At 42.0% G+C, this 14,785-nt stretch overlaps 1 protein-coding gene across 1 annotated transcript in view; it reads right to left on the bottom strand.

The window, feature by feature from the left end:
- The window catches only part of CRYBG1 (crystallin beta-gamma domain containing 1), a 98,598-nt gene that overhangs the window by 66,799 nt on the left and 17,014 nt on the right, over positions 1–14,785 (bottom strand). The gene's annotated exons all lie outside the window — the stretch shown is intronic.

Genomic DNA, 14,785 nt, shown 5'->3' with positions numbered 1-14,785 from the left:
ATCCAAAGAACGTGGAAAATTTCACTTAGTCTCCTCCTCAGAGAGAAATAAAATAGTAAAAACTGACCAACTTATATCATCTCTTTCATTTCACTGTCTGAACATTTCACATTTCACATTGTCTGAAAAATCAAAGTAGCAAGAATACAGAATTCTCTGAAGATATGGTTTCATTAAAAAGGTTGATAAAAACCAGTATTTTATGTATTTAGTCTTTTAGATAATTCAACAATTAGTTAAAATCCAGCTTTTTTTATATTTATGTATTTTGATATTGTTGCTTCAAAACTGGACTGTATGTTTCATAAGATCATAGGACAATTCGGGTTGGAAGGGAGCCCAGGAGGTCTCTGGTCCAATGTCCTGCCTGAGGCAAGGTCAGCAATGGGATCAGACCAGGTTGCTCAGGGCTTTAACTAGGCAACTTTTGAAAACATGCAAGGACAGAGACATGACAACCTCTCTAGGCAATGCTGAAAATTTTGGTCCCACCATGCACCACTGTGAAGAGTCTGCGTCTGTCTTCTCTGTGACCTCCTCACATGTACTGGGGGACCTCGAAGCCCCTCATCATCCCCCAAAGCTGCCCCTCTTCCCCCAGACTGAACGAGCCCCAGTTCTCCATCCTCTCCACACAGGACAAGTGCAGCCTCACAGGCAACCCATGAACATAGTGGTGGCCATCTGATGAACTCACCCCAGTTTGAAGCACTGAGATCTTTAGGCAGAAAATACCCTCACAAATATTTTGCTTTCAGAAAAAAAAAAAAGTGTCAAAATGTTTTTGTTTTGTTTTGTCCTTAAAATATGCATATTTTCCATTTCAGTTTGATCAAAACTCCCTTTCCCATAGGCTTCTTTTCCAGACTCATCACAAAGTCCCAAATCCAGCTCTGTTTGCACAGCTTTAGTTGCAAATTTAGTTTTATAACTGACTGCCATATAGAATTTTCAAAGAGTAAATAAGGGAGCAGAAAAGCCTCAGGCGTATTTATAGAGGTGTTCAGTTTATTGCATAATTGTGGTGAAAATGTTTTGACACTTTAACACATATCCCAATGAACGTGTGCAATTATTTTGTTTATTTACCTATTTCTGAGGAAGAAACTGCATTGCTCTCAATAGCTGGCTACCTTCTCCAAGCCATAGCTGACTTTGAGCTGTCCATCTCGATTTTGATTTTCTGCCTCTGCCAATGGAGGTTGCTTTTGGGGTGGTTCCACACACATTGTATATGAGAGAATTCTGAAGTCACGTTAACTGGCTGCTCACCTAGTGCTGAAAGATTCTGTTGCACTCTACTCTGTCTAATGTATATACTGAAGGCATCTGTAAGACCACTCAAGGAAGCAACAGTGAACTGAGGACTATCAACTCTGTGACTTAGAGCAGTGGAACAAGTGACGTAGTATGGGCAGGAGACTGGGAGGCGCTTGGTTGAAGTCTAAGTGAGAAAGAGGAAAATAACGGCACACGGTGGGAAGTGGATGGAAGAGCTGCCAAGTGCTGAGGTGACACCAACACTCAGTGAGAGGCCACCATCTGCAATGGTGCTGCTGGGCTGGTGCCAAGTGTCCGCACCCCAAGTGCTATATAATGTACAGATGTCAGAAAACAATGTGCCACCTATCCCACGTGTCAAAGTGCCAAGAGGAGGAAGCTCTGGGAGCAAACACTTCCTAGGTTAGGAAGTCACGATGTTTCCCCAGGATCCCTCTGTGTCCTGCTGCGGAAGGGGGCTGTGCCGGTCCCCAGGTGAGCCAGCAACATCCACCTGGAAGGCACCTGCTGGCTCCCTCTCCAGCAATGGAAGCAGGGGTTCCCTGGGGGCATCCTCACACCTCGTCCTCACGGGCCCACTCCCGGCCATGGTGGAGTACCATCAGTCCTTGAGACACCATTGGACCTCAGGGCGCTGGCAGGTCCATGGCACAGTAGCCAGGAAGCCAATCCTTTCCGGGTATGGTGAAGCAGCACTGTTTCTTTCAGACACCTTTTTTTAAAGGACACAATTTCATGCCGAAAGCTGGAGCTGACAGAAGCCACATGAAAAGTTTCAACCCAAAGACGGCATGCTGGACAACAGCCAACTCCAGATTTCCAAATGGGTGAGAAGAGGCACTCTTTGAATTTCTTCATGGTCTAAGGTCTGTCCTCCTAACAATCTGCTGATGAGCTGAGCTCACCAGAGCCTCCCAAAAGCTTTACTTTATGGCACCGGGCAGTTTTCCAAGGAAACGCTGCGGTACGCTTCCCGCCTGCAGGCATGGGCGCACACGCAAGCTCCCCCAGAGGCAAGCCGGGGTGTGAAAGCACAGCGGTGCACCTCCTCTGCCCTAACTGCCCAGCCAAATTCTCTCCTTCCAGCCCAAATGTGGAGCAGCTCGCCCCAGCTCACTGCGGAGAAACTCACCGTGGGGTAAGGGCAGGCAGATGGACAGTTACCGTAGAGGAGCTGACACACCATCAACCCACACCCTTGCTTTCCTCACCCAGGCTTGTTTGTGTAACCATACCCACTCGCTCAGAGCCCTGAGGGCCCAGGGGAAAAGGGTGCTTGCAACACGCTAGGCACGTTATGAAACCCTCCCAGACATTTTGCAAGGCCCATCAATTGTCGGAGGCACTTGGAGAGGAGCTTTGTCTGTGGAGGTAAGAATTTTTAAATCCAAAAAAATGGTGGGATGAATATTTATAATAGACTGAGTAGTTTATTGTTTGTTACATGTTTGGCTACTAAATAGTGCAACAAATTACGTCAAAAAATGCTCAGAGTATGTTTACCTGGTCTATAGCAATGTATGTCTGGCATGTTTTCATATAGCTAATGAAAATAATAACTAATTTTACAGTGAAGCAAAGGAGGAGCATGCCAAGCTTTTGAAGACAGCATGAGGCACTAAAAGGAGGAAGGAGAAGTTCTATAGGTACATACATCTCCTCTTTACCAGTACAGGGATACTGGTTCACAGCAGAACCACTGACTGGAAAAGAAAACCATCAGATGGGAATTAAACTGGGGAGTGCTCTCTTTATGCTGCAGACCACACACCTCAGCCCCATTGCTCGTACCTATCCATGCCTAAGTCCCTAGTAGCGACACAGCAGTATCCTATTAACCATCTTAAGATAGTGTCTTCATCTATAATGACAATTACAAATCATTTTGAAGATAATTAACCTGAAGACAAAAATACATGAAAACACTAAGGTAGGACCAATAAGCAAATAGCTCACAAAGAAAAACAAGAAAAAGAGGAGATCGCCATATATTTTAAACTAATAATGCTTACTAAACTGGCATTCTTAAAATTTTACAGCCATGGCTTCCCTCATAATCCATCATATTCAGCCCCGATATCCATCTCCAGTCTGCTATTTTTTAGAACAGTCTTCAGTCTGTACCTGGTAGATGGTACTTGCATATTAATTCCCACTTTCAATCAACACTTTTACATAGGATGAGATCATTTTTTAAAAAAGAGAGAGCATGTATGAGCAAGAGCAACTTGATTAAAACAGAAAGACATTTTGTTTGTTTATTCAGATCCTCTGCCCAGTCTCCCCCCTCCCATGCCATATCAGCACTTAATTTTTTTTGCTGGGACCAGCAGATATCAATTTGATCAGCAAAGTGTCTGTGCTAAGGATTTACTGCAAAACAACATTAAGAGCAGTAAAGGGCTTTTCCCTGGCTTAACCACCACCTAGGCGCTCATGACTACGATGGGTGCACCTACACTGTCAAATAATTTACCTCCCTGGTTCATTCCCTGGTCCTGGTCCCCTTGTCAGCCATACTGCACATGCGTCACTTTGTGCTTGGACTCTCCTCTGGAGAAAACCAACTATTTCCCTCCAAGGAAAAGCTGAGGCACAGCTCTGTAGATGGACTGCCCTACGGATGGCAGAGCAAGGATGGGACTATACCAGCTTTGGCTCCTCCTGCCCTACACTGTCCCAGCTAGCCTCCTGCCCTCAGACACCCCCAGTATGCCCCACACCACACCCCACATGCACACAGCATACCTTTGGCATAATGCTATAAAAACACCAGTCTTGCAGGCAGCAAAGCAGCCCTCACATTACCTCAGACACTTTGAACTAAAGCCACAAAAATATAATTATGGTCTTAGAGCCACAGGGGCATCAGGCCCAGGTCAAGTCTTAGGCAGCACAAACACAGCCAGTTCACTCCAGAGGCGTGTAATCTGGAGAGGTGTGGATGCATATATAAGGATCGCTCCCTGGGGCAGATCCTTTAGCAGTGTAGACTCTATTTTAAACAAGTTTTTTTTCCTTTTTTTATTGCACATTATTTGAGTTGCTGTAGTTACAGTCTTAATATATTTTGAGCATTTCAAACAGCCTGCTCTGGGCTGAAGTTTTCCATACAAAGCTACTGCTTGTTAGGCCTTCTGTCATCTCTTCCACAAAACCAGTATGTGGACTTCCTGAACAGTCTGCAGCAAGCTCCGTACTACATTTACATCACCTCTTCCCACTGCCTCAGCAGTCCCATTACTGTATCCCGGTACAGTAGAGCTTTTTTTTTTTTTTTTTTTTTACAGCATTGTTCAGACCCGAACCGACTTCAGCTCCTATACAAAGTGGTTTGTTACACTGGGGTAACTAAACACCTCTTGTACCTGCCTACCCACCCACACAGGGTTTCAAAAGAAGTGAAAAGCCAGAGCAGACGCACGTGTCCTTGAAGGGACAGGTGCTTGGGACACAGCTGTTGTATGACGTTCTGCCGTGGGAGTGACAGGGTGCGTGTGTGTGGTTTTTTATAGGAAAACTGAGCATCTCAAACTTCTCCCTGGTCCTGGGACTGATGAGTGGCTCTGAGCTCCTCCTAGGGCAGGGCATTAAGAAGTAGGAGGGAGGCAAGCACCCTCTTGTGCCAGCACCCTGCCATCTAATGGCCAGGCTTCAGATTCACAGGTGAATCAAGTTTTACCTTTCTGCCTCCACCTTTCTAGATCCTAGAGATAGAAAAGTCTGTTTAAACTACCTTAGGTTACATCTTGTCAGGGCAGATGTATTCCTACTGGCTTACTTCGGAGTATTTTGTCATACCTCTTAATAACAGGGTTAATACCTCACCTAAAAGTACCCTTTGTTTTAGTTACTCCACTCTACCTTCCTATGTCAGCCTAAATAATTCCTTTCTTTGTTTGGCAAATTCATACCATTTAAATATTTGCAGGCTTCAGCTGTATCTCTCACTCAGCCATTATTTAGCATAATCTTTCCTTTTGTAAATGAATTCCTGTGTTCTCCTCTGTTTCCTTCTGACAGCATCTCTCTGGCAAAGATGCGTCCAGAGCTGGACACAATGTTCCTGTTCTAGTCACACCAAAACTCACAAAGAGCAGGTCTACTGCCTTGTCGCTTTGTTCCACGATAAGTCTGCACACCCAAAGACTGCAGAGAGCTTTTTCTGAGCCACTGTAACACCACAAACTTGTCATACTTGTTGTCCACTGCCATACCTACATGTATTTGTTTTTTCAGCCCTACTGCCTTCCCGGTACAATATATTAATTTCAGGTTATTAAATGTATTTGTTTGCATTTGACAGTTTGGTGAAGCTCTGAGCAACTGCTCATGAGATGAAATGGTTTCAAGCTTTGGGCTTTCTTGTGCTTCAAACAGTATGCAATTTGAAATACTCCAGTCATTAGTCCTTCAAAACATGTTTTCCCAAGTTCTAACACAGATACACAGTGTTGCTCTGTAGCCAAACCTTTAATACAGTGAATCCAAGCACCTTCTGGTTTCTTATTCCAAGTGACCCTTTTCCATTTTGCAAAAAAGTCTAGGGTTGTGATAAGCAGCTCAGAGTCTAGTTGGAGGCCTGCAGCCAGCAGTGTGCCCCAGGGGTCAGTAATGGGACCAGTCTTATTCAACATACTCATCGATGACCTGACAGAGTGCACCCTCAGGAAGTTTGCTGATGATACTAAACTGGGAGGAATGGCCGACACACCAGAAGGCTGCACTGCCATTCAGAGAGATCTGGACAGGCTAGAGAGTTGGGTGGAGAGGAACCATATGAAATTCAATGAGGGCAAGTGTAGGGTCCTGCACCTAGGGAGGAATAACCCCAAGCACCAGTACAAGTTAGGGGTTGACCTGGTGGGAAGCAGCTCTGCAGAGGAGGACCTCGGAGTCCTGGTGACAACAAGCTCTCCATGAGCCAGCAGTGCGCCCTCGTAGCCAAGAAGGCCAATGGTATCCTGGGGTGCATTAAGAAGAGTGTGGCCAGCAGGTCGAGGGAGGTTATCCTCCCCCTCTGCTCTGCTCTGGTGAGGCCACATCTGGAATATTGTGTCCAGTTCTGGGCTCCTCAGTTCAAGAAAGACAGGGAACTACTGGAGAGAGTCCAGCGGAGGGCTATGAGGATGATGAGGGGACTGGAGCATCTCTCGTTTGAGGAAAGGCTGAGAGAGCTGGGGCTGTTTAGCCTGGAGAAGAGAAGACGGAGAGGGGATCTTATCAATGCTTATAAATATCTAAAGGGCAGGTGTCTAGAGGATGGGGTCAGACTCTTTTCAGTGGTGCCCAGTGACAAGACAAGGGGCAACGGGCACAAACTGGAACACAGGAAGTTCCATCTCAATATGAGGAAAAACTTTCTTACTCTCAGGGTGACCAAGCACTGGAACAGGCTGCCCAGAGAGGTTGTGGAGTCTCCTTCCCTGGAGATACTCAAAACCCACCTGGACGCCATCCTGTGCAACCTGCCCTAGGTGATCCTGCTTTAACAGGGGGGTTGATCTCCAGAGGTCCCTCCCAACCCCTACCATTCTGTGTGGTTCTGTGTGAAAAATCAAAAACAGCCCCACTGTCACAGAAATTATTGCAGTTATTCATTATGTTTAAAGTTAACTTCTTTAGCACCTCTACTAATTGGGAAATAAACCCAATACAGACACTTCAGACTGAGAATAGCTGCATTTGAATTACAAGGTTATCTCCTAGATAATCTGGAAACTTAGTGAATAATGTTTTTAGCTGCACCAGAAACCCAGCCATTATATAGCTAGTTAAAATCTTCATGAACAGTTGTGTAGAGCTTGATCTATGTCAGGCCTGTACCAGACGCTTGTCACCATTTCATTCTTTTGTCTCCTGATAATCTCAACTAAGGAATTTAATCACTGTAATAGATTTAATTTTGTATCTTGCTGGCATCATAAATATCTTCGCAGCAACTCCACTTTTTCTCTTTTTATAACTATGAACCAGATGATTGTAATTCTGTATTAATGTTGCTACGAGGAGATGCATCATAAATTTCAGTTAACACCTATCACAAACAATCACTTCTCTTTAGTTGTACTTCCAGCTCTTGTTTGCGTAGGAAAAGACCCCCACAATCTAACAAAAACAACAAAAATAGCACCTTGGTTTGGTACAAAACCACTTGAACACACACTGATACACTTCCTAAAACCTGGTTTCAAAGGAGGAACACATTTTGTCATTTGATTACTTGGAGACTATGTGAATTACCTGAAGTTCTTTTTTATTCTGTAATTTGAAGACCATCAACAAACTTTGTCAGTTACTACTTTGCAAGAAACCGAACCCCATATGCTGATCATGAAGTCTAAAAAAAAAAAAAATTATTAAAGAAAATATTGGAAGATGCCCTCCTTTGATCATGCTTTTTTTTTTTTTTTACTTTAATTAGTCATAAAACCTCATTATTGCTATCTGGCCACTGGGTGGCACCTCTACACAGATGCCAGATGTGCCCCAAACCAGGTGTTGACATGACATCAGCTCCAGGTATGCAGCTGTGTTGGGAGACAACTAAAGTTTGTTTATTACTAAAAATTGACTTTTTAAAATATTCCTGAAATTTTCCATTGTAATTTTTCTACTCCTAATTTTTTTGGGAAAATGAACCTGTATAAAATAACCTGTCAGTGGAAACCTGATTCTTTGAATACATGTAAGTATTGACAACTTTTGAGAGATGTGACAGAGGAGATACATAATAATCTTTGTTGCTTTGCATTAATATAAAAGAAATCACGTCTGACATTGCGGTAGCATCCAGCGAGCCCAAGCAAAGTCATATTCCAGTTTTGGTGGGCAATGAACAAGTACACCACAGCTAACGTGCTCACCCCCAGAGATCATTTCTAACTATGCTGCATTGGAGTATCTCACTGAGTGTAGAGCTAATCTTGATATTTATATTCTGGTTTAGCTTTAAAGCACTGTATAAACAATAATCATCACATTGACTTAACCTAACAAAGGTAATATTTTATATAGTACGAAGCTCAAAGAACCAGATGAAGCTGTTTGACTGAGGAGACAGAAAGCCGGCATCACTCATTTCTTTAAACACACGATGCTTTTCTTCCTTTGTTCATATTGACTCACTATGACTTGATGAACAGAAATATCATGTTACCGCATAATTTTGGTACTTTCTGTAGCTACATCGAGAGATACAGAAAGGTGTTTACAAATTCAGGGACATGAAAATACTTCTGAACATACAGACTTGCAACATTTTCACCCCTTCGCTTTTATGTGAGTATTAGCATTTGGTTAAAAGTGACAGCTGGAAAAAAATGAGCAAAGTCTGTGCTCTCTGCTCTTTAAAGTGTGTTGTGAGCATCTAGCAATCTGCCTTAGAGTAAAGTTCCACTTTGAAAAAGTCCAGTTCATCTGGGCATCTCTAAATACAGCGCCATTCCAGCGGCAAATAGGAAAGTCTTTTAATTCTTAGAATAAAAGTTTCTGCCCACAAGAAGGGATGAAACAGGTTCCCATGAGACCGAAACAGGCCTCTCAAGTTCCCACTGGCCAAATGCAAGAAAGGCTGTGCAGGACAGGTACAGAGGCAGCAGGGAGGGGGGCACTAGCTAAACACACCTGAACACTACGCCTTGTGCCGGGGCCACATCTTGTCCTACAGAAATGACGGCAGCGCCAGCCTGCAGCTGGGGACCGCAGCTTGCAGGAAGGTCCCTCTCAGCATGAGATCCCAGAAGATTACACAGCCTTGCAGCAGCCTAACGCTCCGGCTCTCCCCTGCTCCGGCCTCTCCTGCACCCATCAGGCCGGCGAGGAGACCCCCGGGCAGGTCCCGTGAGCCGAGCGGTGCGTAGGGGGGTGAACCCCCAGCAGCGCAGCCCGAGAGCATGAGGAAGAGGCCAAATGAATGAGATGCATGCAGGACTTGTGAGGTTTGGCTGGTGCTGCATAAACTCATTGATTTATCTATTCATCAAAATCTTCATAAACCACACCCTGCAATTACAGCAAAGGAACTTGCTTAAAATGAGGTGATTTCATGAGCTAAATTAGCCCGCTGTCTAGAACAAAGACAACCAACTAGTGTGTTACCAGCCATTTTACATTCGCATCAATTATGCTAAGCCTAATTGAAACTCGGGCTTTTGGCAACGAAGCACTGAGCCACCTTTTCTCAGAAAATAACACAGTGGCTTATATTCGATGGGGATTTGTGATTACAAATTGCATTAATGTAAGAGTTTATTATGTCATTTCTGAGTATCAACGATCTAAATACCTAGGAAACATATAACGCAGTTCCAAACATGCTACAGAAAAAAGCAAATAAATTTTTTAAAAAGTGGCACTATAGAGGCACTGGTTAAGAGAGTAGACTTGGAAATTTAGCTTTGAAAATTGGCCATTAAAATTTTACTGCGCTTTAAGTAGAAAGGAAGAACAATTTATGACAACAGTTGAGCAACTGTTTTTGATGCCAGGAATGGAAAAATGAATTAAAATTATATATTCAGTAAGAAGTAATAGCAGAACATGAAGTTATACTTAGATTAAGTCAGCTCATGTAATGTGAGATGTTTTGTTGCTTCCAGACTTAATAATGGACTGTATAATTTCAGGTTTCAATTAATGGTAACTTCATTGCAAAATATATTAATATGGATTTTCTCATTTGCCTAAAAACATGCACCTGCAGAGATTTTAATATAAATCCTAACATTTTACTATTTTGGTTTAAGAAACAACTAATTACTCTCATTCAAATTCTCTGCATGTTTCTGTATGGAACTGAGTGAAGTTTGAATCATGTCTTAAAGTAATAGGATGACAATACTCCACCAGTATTAGAGCAAACAATCTTCATATTATATGTGTATTTACAGTTGTATTCATGAGAAAAAACACTACAAGTGCTTTAACACAGACATATTTCAAGATAAAACTTTGAAAAAATCTGTTTTCCTACTTCTATGGCTTTTCAAGTCATGAGTTCAGCAGAAAAAGTAGTTGAGGGAAATCTTGGGAATCATTAAGCCAAGAGAGAGATGGAGAAGGTGAAAAGGCGACTCACAAGCAATTAGCAGCACTCACAGGTGCAGCATAAAAAGTGGTTTTGTCAGACACTCTAGCACAGCACCAACACGAGATACCATTTCACAGTACGTCCTGTGGCACTACGGATTATCATCAGCACTCTTCATTCTTATATTCTCTTGAGAGCAATGCATACAGATATTTAAATTGTCAAAAGTTACACATCAAATTAAGCACAACGATGCAGATGGGCTTTCTTCATACCTCCATAGCGGACAGCCTTTCTGCCAGCTCAGACAGACATCATAACATCGATTTACACTATGAAGTGCTGCTTTGAAGTCATACTGGCTTTTTAGGAAGGAGTAACTCACAGAGCAAGTAGCGGCAGACGTCAGGATTTGTCCCGGATACGAGCTCGCTGCAAGGCAGCCTACCTGCGTCTCTGCGTCCTGCCTCTACAGAGCCAGAAGACCAGGGGCTTCACTTTCACAATTTGTTTTGCTTCACCTTTGAAGGAATGAGAAACTGTCTCCAGACAGTATTTTTACCTCTTGTCAAACCCATCTATCACTCCCCTCTCCCACCTCCTTCTCTTTTCCACAGTTATCAAAAGGGATCTTGCAGGCAGTGAGGGAAGGTAAAAGGAAGGATGTAAAAAACAGAAGAGAGCGGGGAATGAAAAATGAACATGAGAGGATCCTGAGAAAGGAGTGGCAGACAAACTAGAGAGAATATTTTTTTAACTGGGACACTGACAGCCCAGTTAATTTTGTGTAAGGCTTTGTTATTTAAAATTATGAGCATTTTGTTACAATTCAGTACACTTACTTAATGCTGCTTCCACTTTGCTCATTAACAGCTCTCTTCTCGATTACTAAACTACAAGGCCTTCAACTATTGGTTATGAACAGCTCATCTTCCAGCCTCAATGTGTGCTCATCCCAGGATGCTTAAATACCTCCTGAGCAGGAAACACCTTCAAGTTAATTATATTAAATGTCTGGGATGGAGACTGCCAAGCGGTTCTGAACATAGGAAAGCAGGCAGAGACTCTTTGTAATGAGGAAAAACAAGGTGCTCCTATAATGAAATCATTGTATCAAAAGGAAAATCCTAAGAAAAAACTAAGTAAGTTTTTAACCTTGAGGAAGCTGGTTAAGGCAAACTCTTTATTTCTATCTCTTGCACTGATCTGTGGCCACACCTCTATACATGAAATACATTTATCTTGTCTCTTAGATTTAACAGATAGCCAGAGCAGGGGTGGCTAATCTCAATACACATGCACTTCTGAGTGAAAACAAGTTTGATTTGTCCACCATAAGCGTTAACTTTCAGCCACACCTACTCTTCTGACTGCGTCAAGTCTATCATTAATGAAAGCTCCCTCTCCACGTGACAAGCAAATTTAGATATAGTCCTCCTTATCTTTGATTAAAGATGTCATCTATAAAATTATACGATTACTACGGTTGTGTTTGAAGCTGAATTAAGAAAAAAACTTAAGGGAGTGAACTTGCTCTTACTAGCCTGCAGCTATAGCATCACATATTCTTACCATGTCTACCTGACCTGGTCTGTACCTAGCAGGAGTAACCTCCTCGCTGTTTGCTGAAGGAAGTAATTTTCGTGTCTCAGTGCCATGCTTCAGTTCTTTGTCATCAAGAACTGAATTATTTTGGTACAGCACTAAGTGACAAACTATATTGTTCAAGTGGTGCATGCATACTATCTCAGTGATTCTGATGCTTTACGTAATTTCAGTGTGGAAGCTCCAGAAGGCTTCTAGTCTTAAAAAGATCACGTGACCATTTAAAAACAAACGAAGGAACAAAAGCACCACATACAGAGTTTTCTGGTGTTCCTTTGCAGCCAAAGGAGTTTATACCATTCCACTATCTCAGTAGGTTAGGTAGCTCAGTTTGGAGCTGGGTCTTAGGCAAGACATCTAATTGGCAGTTGAGTACAAAGAGTAATTATGTAAACATCTCAAATCATACAAAATAATTCTACTACAATTTCAATCACATTTTAATTTTAAAAAGGTTCACACATTAAACTTTATCCTAAAGCATCATTTGGTACAAATGTATTATGAGTCTTGGACTTTACACATGAAATACAAGTCATTCTGGAGCCAGTTCAAAGACTGACTTAAGTCATCTAGGATGTCCTATTTACAATAGCTTACTACAGAGTCATCTGCCAGCAACTCTGTAGTTACCTGCTAAAACCTTCTATTTTAATTTCTGCATTTGCCTACTTTCAACCCTCTAAGGGCTAGAACCAGTTTAACAAGGCATTTATCTTGTCATTTGTGACCCAGATGGGGCAACTCCTTCATAAGGGACGAAGAAATAAGGATCTCCCACAGATAAATCCTCAGGATCTGGGGGCAAAACACTTTGGTGCTGGCTTTTAGACGGCAGAGTATTTTGTCTTGATGATTTTTCAAAGTATAACATAAACCCCTCCTTTCTTAAAAAAACTTTCTCCCGACTAAAGGAGCATAGATTCCTTTTCAAAACCCTAAGTAATCTCCAAAAAAGAGCAAGAGTAAACAACTGAAGTAATCAGTGCTCTGCTACTAGAATCAGTTATGCAAGGGAAAAGAAAGACAGCGGTCGTGTTCTTGTTGTATTGCGTACACAGTGAAACAAGTGACAATTTGGAGGCTCGGGTCTCCAAACTCAGACCTTCAAGCGTTCTGAAGGCCTGCTCTAGGCCGCTGTCTACAGTAAATGCACATTTGAAAAATAAGTTAACCTGGCAGCAGACCTTTAGGGCTGCAAAGTTTCTTCCTGCAAAGATACAGACTCTGAAATTGCTGTCAAGAGATATTCATTACCCATAGTGCAGAACTGTATTTTGTTTCTGTCTTTGTATGAGATAATACTCACTTCAAAGAAGCCAAGGATCAGAAAGAGGCAACCAAGGATGGCAAATAATTGCTAAATACTTGAAGTTTATTTTCAAGATCAATCACAGTTTAAATGTTGTAAATCGCTAAATTATAGATGTAAAAATAAAATGGCATAATTTTGCTGAAGTGTCGTAAAGAAATGACCTTACTAAAAAACTTGATCTGAACTATGTTTCCATCAGAAGGCAACGCTGTAGCTGGGTCTGTAAGTCTGTTAATTACAAATCTTTCACATAAAAAAGTAAATGAAACATATCATTTTCTATTAATGTTTCCATTAATTAATGGGAAAAAAACAGGAACTGCAGAAACAAGAGGACATTGAGGTCTTGGTTTCACTAATTAAAGCTAGTTCAACATCATTTTAGTAACTCAGGTCTCACTAATTAACACGTGCAATAACATTTTTAGGAACTTCAGAACAACAGCAGCTGGACCTGTAAGCAAGGCCCTATCCTTCCCAGGCAATGATCGCTGGGCTAAGTTCAGTTGTACAAAATAACTTACACCAAGCATGCCTAATAGTCTCCTCCCTTACAGATGCGTCACAAGACTAATGAAAATGGAGGCACTGAACGCTAATCAATCAAGCTTTACAAATCTCAGCACAAAAATTAACAACTTTCATTTTACACCCCCATCTCACTATCAAACCAGCTCGTTCATTAAAAGTTTATTTTCTCACCGCATAAGTCTGTGTAAGTTAAATATTACCCCAAATCCCTTTTTATCCTCCCAGTATTGATGTTTGATCAGAAGTCACAAAATGTACTAAAATGCAATGTCAGTGTCCTAAAGTAAAAGGTATACCCAAGGTACAGTCAGTATAGCCAAATACCAGTCTATGTTAAGTGGCATAATGCACAATTAATAGAAGCAGTTAGTGTCAGTGATGCAGAAGAAAAGACGGAAGCCCTCAACTGGGAGCTAAATACAGGAAGGGGCAAAACTGATTATATTACACTCTGTGCTGTTTTTTACCTTAATTCAATGCCGTTAGTCATTCTTTTTAATGCTCTACTAGGCAAATAAATATTCAAGAGTTGACTCAAAAAGTAGTTTTGCTATAGAAACCTTGGCAGACACTTAGAAAACTGGTTTTGTTAAAAGGCTCTGCTGATCCCTAGTAAAAAAGGCACGCAGTTTTCATTAAAGAAAAGCTTCGGTTCCCCTTTGTTTTTGTAAGCTGTATAGGGCGCTATTTCTGCCCCTCGCTCTGTACACAAGTACAAGAAAACAAACAAGCAGCCTGAAAAGCCTGAGCAGACCAAACCAGAAACCGCAATAACAGAAGATGCGAGATGACTGAAGGGTTTTGTTTTACGGCTAACTTTTGAAACTAGAACCACCTCTCTTCCTCAGCCCTTACCTTCATTATTAAATTGTAATTTGGGCTAGATTAAAGGACAGTGGAGCAGCATAAAAGGAGGGGTGGAAAGCTAACCAAAATAAGCACATTTGTGTAAAGGGACTTAGGGAGACGAAAGATTATTGAGCTGATGAAAATAATGAGACTGTTCCAGGCATATGAGACAT

This window comes from Grus americana, chromosome 3 (assembly GCF_028858705.1).
Source record: "Grus americana isolate bGruAme1 chromosome 3, bGruAme1.mat, whole genome shotgun sequence".
Lineage (NCBI taxonomy): Eukaryota > Metazoa > Chordata > Aves > Gruiformes > Gruidae > Grus > Grus americana.
This window is presented reverse-complemented; position numbering and strand designations above follow the sequence as displayed.